Below are 7,271 nucleotides of genomic sequence, written 5' to 3'. Positions count from 1 at the left end.
AATCTCTATTATACATAAAATATATATGCATGGAAATATGTACAAATATATATAGTATAATAGGTATAAAAAGATTAATAAACATAAGAGGAGACCATATTGGTATATAACAGAAATGAAAATAAAAATAAATATACCCGTATATACTCGAGTATAAGCCGTCCCGAGTATAAGCCGAGACCCCTAATTTCAACCCAAAATCCCAGGAAAAGTTATTGACTCGAGTATAAGCCTAGGGTGGGAAATACATCATCCCCCCCTGTCATCATCCAGACCCCCATCATTAACATCCTCATCATCATCACCGCCTGTCATCATCCAGACCCTCATCATCATCACCTGTCATCATCCCCTTGTCATCATCCCACACATCCCCCCTTCATCATCCCCTTGTCATCATCCCCACCACCCTTCATCATCCCCTTGTCATCATCCCCACCCCCTTCATCATCCCCTTGTAATCATCCCCCCCCCTTCATCATCCCCTTGTCATCATCCCCACCCTCCTTCATCATCCCACACCCCCCCGTCATCATCCTCTTGTCATCATCCCACACCCCCCCTTCATCATCCTCTTGTCATCATCCGCCCGCAGTGGTCTTCAACCTGCGGACCTCCAGAGGTTTCAAAACTACAACTCTCAGCAAGCCCAGGCAGCCATCGGCTGTCCGGGCTTGCTGGTAGTTGTAGTTTTATAACCACCGGAGGTCCGCAGGTTGAAGACCACTGCGGCCTTCGACATCATCCAGCCCCATCTCACCCCCCTTTAGTTCTGTACAGTACTCACCTCCGCTCGGCGCTGGTCCGGTGCTGCAGGGCTGTCCGGTGAGGAGGTCGTCCGATGGTATAGTGGTTCCGGGCTGCTATCTTCACCCGGGGCGCCTCTTCTCAGCGCTTCCGGCCTGGAATAGAGGCGTTGCCTTGACAATGACGCAGAAGTACGTTGGCAATGAACGTACCTCTGCGTCGTTGTCAAGGCAACGTGACTATTCTGGGGCCGGGCCCGAAGCGCTTAGAAGAGGCCTCCCTGGTGAAGATAGCAGCCCGGAACCACTATCCCACCGGACCACCTCCTCTCCGGACAGTCCTGCAGCACCGGACCATGCCGAGCGGAGGTGAGTACTGTACAGAACTAAAGGGGGGTGAGAGGAGGCTGGATGATGTCAAAGGCCGCAGCGGTCTTCAACCTGCGGACCTCCGGAGGTTTCAAAACTACAACTCCCAGCAAGCCCGGACAGCCGATGGCTGCCCGGGCTTGCTGGGAGTTGTAGTTTTGAAACCTCCGGAGGTCTGCAGGTTGAAGACCACTGCGGGTGGAGAGTTCACTCGAGTATAAGCCGAGGGGGGTGTTTTCAGCACGAAAAATCGTGCTGAAAAACTCGGCTTATACTCGAGTATATACGGTAAATAAAAATGAAAAAAATGAAAAAAATAATAAAATAAAAATAAAAATATATAAATAAAAATAAATAGAAATAAATAGAAATAAAAAAATGAATAGAAAATAAATAAAAATGGATGTTAAAAATAAAAATAAAAATAAGAATAAAAATAAATATAAAAATAAAAATATAAAAACGGAATGGTAATATTGATGCATATATGAAAGGATATGTATATAAGCCACATACCTAAAAATGTATATAAAAATATACACAAAATTATATATATATATATATATATATATATATATATATATATATATATAAAGGATTAAATATTTAAATATAAATTTAATATTTTAAAAGATAATATTTTTAAAGAGTAAACCTAGGGAACAAAAGTTAGTGCAGGGAAAGACATGATCAAATGTTACAATAATGTAAAAAATGTATTTTGGAGCAGGGTAATAGAACTGGAGCAGAAACAAAATGACAATAGAACAATATAATGATAACTGGTGGTGTAAATCTTGGATGGGCTCCGTCCCAGGGAACGTCGCCGAGTCGTTATACGACCGGTCGGCGACGGGTCGTGAGACGGGGCCCAATCACAAGAATCCGAAGATCTCCAGCTCGTCATTGAGACCTTTGGGTATCAACGTGTCGAATTCAAAGATCTTGTGGGATTCAGCTTTAGACATAAGTATAATGTAATCTCCTCCTCTCCAACAGCTCTTAACTTTTAATAAAGCCGTGAAGAATAATTGGGATGGATCTTGGGCATGGTGTTCTGTAAAGTGAAGGGATAATGGATGTGTCTTGTTTACACCACCAGTTATCATTATATTATTCTATTGTCATTGTGTTTCTGCTCCAGTTCTATTACCCTGCTCTGAAATACTTGTCATGTCATTTTTTCATTTTTTACATTATTGTAACATTTGATCATGTCTTTCCCTGCACTAACTTTTGTTCCCTAGGTATACTCTTTAAAAATATTATCTTTAAAAATATGAAATTTATATTTACATATTTAATCCTTCATATATATAATTTTGTGTATATTTTTATATACATTTTTAGGTATGTGGCTTATATACATATCCTTTCACATATGCATCAATATTACCATTCCGTTTTTATATTTATGTTTATTCTTATTTTTATTTTTAACATCCATTTTTATTTATTTTCTATTCATTTTTTATTTTTATTTTTATTTATTTATATTTATTTATATTTTTATTTTTATATTTTTATTTTTATTTTTTTCATTTTTTTTCATTTTTATTTATTTTTATTCTTATTTTTATTTTTATTCTTATTTTTATTTATTTTCATTTCTGTTATATACCAATATGGTCTCCTCTTATGTTTATTAATCTTATCTATACCTATTATACTATATATATTTGTACATATTTCCATGCATATACATTTTATGTATAATAGAGATTTGACTCCATACACTGTTGTTTCACCCTTCTGCATAATCAATTACACACTTTCTATACTTTTCTCTTTTTCCTCCTTATCTTCTTTCTTTAATGAGATGATCCAGTACCTTGTTTTACTTATATCCTGAAACCCCCAGGTTTTCCAAACACCAACACTATATATAACCGCATCAGACATATAACTATATTTCTACTGAGGAAAATGCCCGAGGCATTGAAACGCGTCTAGAATTTAACTTGCATATATCTAATTCATCTGAATCCATCTTCAATACAGCGCTATTGAATAACTTTCTTGCAACTGCTGTAAGTCCCTAGTTTTGGGACCACGCTACACTACGCGCGCACAGCGCTCAGTTCACACGAGGCACGCCGCACTTACCCTCACCGCTTCCACTACATCGCCACCGCTGCTGCTCCACTTCTATTTTCTGCTACCACCGCTGTCTCCCCGGACCAACTCACGATCCACGGCACACCTGAAAGGCCGGTGCCATCCGTGCCAGCCGAGGACCAAAGGAGAAGGAGATCCGCACAGACATCGGGCATCGCCGGAGGTTGACAACTCCACATCAGCCCGTCCAGCCAGCTACCATAGACGGCGTCAGGAGCGGTGAGTGGTGCTGTGCACCAGACCTCGTATCCACTCAGTATACTACATTGTATCACCAATGACTATTACTAAGATTGATACATCGGAACTTTGTTGAACTGTGTTACTATCTAACTATTGGAAGCACAAAGACTGTTGAATTTGGAACTTTCCAGTTATTGAATAATACAGCACCTTGCTATTTTTAGCGCATTATTGAATATTCCATACATCACCTATTTAGTTGCAAGTTTTATCTCATTTTTATTAATGTAATTTTAAATTTTTATTGAACTTCTATTTTCGCTGACTTCTGTGTCCCATGCAAGGGCCCAGCAGGGACAGAGAGTATCAGTGATTAAGTAACATAAAATAAGTATTTTTTTATATCAGGATCACTCCTTTTTCCATCTCTTTTCTGTCTATTTATATCTAATATACCCTGAGGACTGGTCCCTAGTTGATTTTTCAACTTCATTATTCAATATTTGTTAGACCTTTGGGTGAAGGTAACGCCAGTTCACCTCGGGTATATTTATTAATGCTAAGTGAGCTACACAGTTTTTTAACCCTTTCTGTCTACATACTTGACTAACTACTTGGCTACATAACTTTATACCTGAATGCCTAAATGCTTATCTAAATACCTGTACAGTAAGGATAAGCAGGGCTCTGTGCACTGAGGACAAGCAGAGCTCTGTACAATGAGGACAAGTAGGGCTCTGTGCAGTGAGGACAAGCAATGGTCTGTAGATTGAGGACAAGCAAGGGCCCAAGGGGCGGACTGACCGGCCGGTCTAATCGGACATCATCTGAAGGCCGGCCGGGTACAGGGAACGTCGCCGAGTCGTTATACGACCGGTCGGCGACGGGTCGTGAGACGGGGCCCAATCACAAGAATCCGAAGATCTCCAGCTCGGCATTGAGACCTTTGGGTATCAACGTGTCGAATTCAAAGATCTTGTGGGATTCAGCTTTAGACATAAGTATAATGTAATCTCCTCCTCTCCAACAGCTCTTAACTTTTAATAAAGCCGTGAAGAATAATTGGGATGGATCTTGGGCATGGTGTTCTGTAAAGTGAAGGGATAATGGATGTGTCTTGTTTACACCACCAGTTATCATTATATTATTCTATTGTCATTGTGTTTCTGCTCCAGTTCTATTACCCTGCTCTGAAATACTTGTCATGTCATTTTTTCATTTTTTACATTATTGTAACATTTGATCATGTCTTTCCCTGCACTAACTTTTGTTCCCTAGGTATACTCTTTAAAAATATTATCTTTAAAAATATGAAATTTATATTTACATATTTAATCCTTCATATATATAATTTTGTGTATATTTTTATATACATTTTTAGGTATGTGGCTTATATACATATCCTTTCACATATGCATCAATATTACCATTCCGTTTTTATATTTATTTTTATTTTTATTTTTTATTTTATATTTATGTTTATTCTTATTTTTATTTTTAACATCCATTTTTATTTATTTTCTATTCATTTTTTATTTTTATTTTTATTTATTTATATTTATTTATATTTTTATTTTTATATTTTTATTTTTATTTTTTTCATTTTTTTTCATTTTTATTTATTTTTATTCTTATTTTTATTTTTATTCTTATTTTTATTTATTTTCATTTCTGTTATATACCAATATGGTCTCCTCTTATGTTTATTAATCTTATCTATACCTATTATACTATATATATTTGTACATATTTCCATGCATATACATTTTATGTATAATAGAGATTTGACTCCATACACTGTTGTTTCACCCTTCTGCATAATCAATTACACACTTTCTATACTTTTCTCTTTTTCCTCCTTATCTTCTTTCTTTAATGAGATGATCCAGTACCTTGTTTTACTTATATCCTGAAACCCCCAGGTTTTCCAAACACCAACACTATATATAACCGCATCAGACATATGACATTCAACTATATTTCTACTGAGGAAAATGCCCGAGGCATTGAAACGCGTCTAGAATTTAACTTGCATATATCTAATTCATCTGAATCCATCTTCAATACAGCGCTATTGAATAACTTTCTTGCAACTGCTGTAAGTCCCTAGTTTTGGGACCACGCTACACTACGCGCGCACAGCGCTCAGTTCACACGAGGCACGCCGCACTTACCCTCACCGCTTCCACTACATCGCCACCGCTGCTGCTCCACTTCTATTTTCTGCTACCACCGCTGTCTCCCCGGACCAACTCACGATCCACGGCACACCTGAAAGGCCGGTGCCATCCGTGCCAGCCGAGGACCAAAGGAGAAGGAGATCCGCACAGACATCGGGCATCGCCGGAGGTTGACAACTCCACATCAGCCCGTCCAGCCAGCTACCATAGACGGCGTCAGGAGCGGTGAGTGGTGCTGTGCACCAGACCTCGTATCCACTCAGTATACTACATTGTATCACCAATGACTATTACTAAGATTGATACATCGGAACTTTGTTGAACTGTGTTACTATCTAACTATTGGAAGCACAAAGACTGTTGAATTTGGAACTTTCCAGTTATTGAATAATACAGCACCTTGCTATTTTTAGCGCATTATTGAATATTCCATACATCACCTATTTAGTTGCAAGTTTTATCTCATTTTTATTAATGTAATTTTTAATTTTTATTGAACTTCTATTTTCGCTGACTTCTGTGTCCCATGCAAGGGCCCAGCAGGGACAGAGAGTATCAGTGATTAAGTAACATAAAATAAATATTTTTTATATCAGGATCACTCCTTTTTCCATCTCTTTTCTGTCTATTTATATCTAATATACCCTGAGGACTGGTCCCTAGTTGATTTTTCAACTTCATTATTCAATATTTGTTAGACCTTTGGGTGAAGGTAACGCCAGTTCACCTCGGGTATATTTATTAATGCTAAGTGAGCTACACAGTTTTTTAACCCTTTCTGTCTACATACTTGACTAACTACTTGGCTACATAACTTTATACCTGAATGCCTAAATGCTTATCTAAATACCTGTACAGTAAGGATAAGCAGGGCTCTGTGCACTGAGGACAAGCAGAGCTCTGTACAATGAGGACAAGTAGGGCTCTGTGCAGTGAGGACAAGCAATGGTCTGTAGATTGAGGACAAGCAAGGGCCCAAGGGGCGGACTGACCGGCCGGTCTAATCGGACATCATCTGAAGGCCGGCCGGGTACAGGGACCGTCGCCGCTCCTGGGCACCCAGGACACTTGTCCCAGCAGACAGCGCTGCCTTCTCCTGTATGTGCGATACACACACTTACAGGAGAAGGAGTCCCCTCTGTGTGAGTCGCATCTGCGACTTACGCAGAAGAGACATTACCTCCATGACATCAATCATCGGTGCCTGCACTGTGTAAAAAGGAAGACACAGGCCCTGCTGCGCTACGGAGAAGATTGCTGCTTGGGACATCAGGTGAACATAATTTTTTTCAACCTGGGCAAGGGGAGGGGGAAAAACTCTGCTGCCTGCACTTACTGGGGGGGGGGGGGGGGAGACTCTAACTCTGCTGCCTACACCTACTGCCTACACCTACTTGGGGGGGCGGGGTGGAAACTCTGCTGCCTACACCTACTGTGGGGGGATTCTGATGCCTACACCTACTGTGGGGGGAATTCTGATGCCTACGCCTACTGTGGGGGGAATTCTGATGCCTACACCTACTATGGGGGATCCTGCTTCCTACACCTACTGTGGGGGGACCCTGCTGCCTACACCTACTGTGGGGGGACCCTGCTGCCTACACCTACTGTGGGGGAACTCTGCTGCCTACACCCACTGTGGGGGAACTCTGCTGCCTACACCTACCATGGGAGG

The sequence above is a fragment of the Hyla sarda genome, chromosome 5, assembly GCF_029499605.1.
Source record: "Hyla sarda isolate aHylSar1 chromosome 5, aHylSar1.hap1, whole genome shotgun sequence".
NCBI lineage: Eukaryota > Metazoa > Chordata > Amphibia > Anura > Hylidae > Hyla > Hyla sarda.
Note: the sequence above shows the minus strand (reverse complement) of the source record.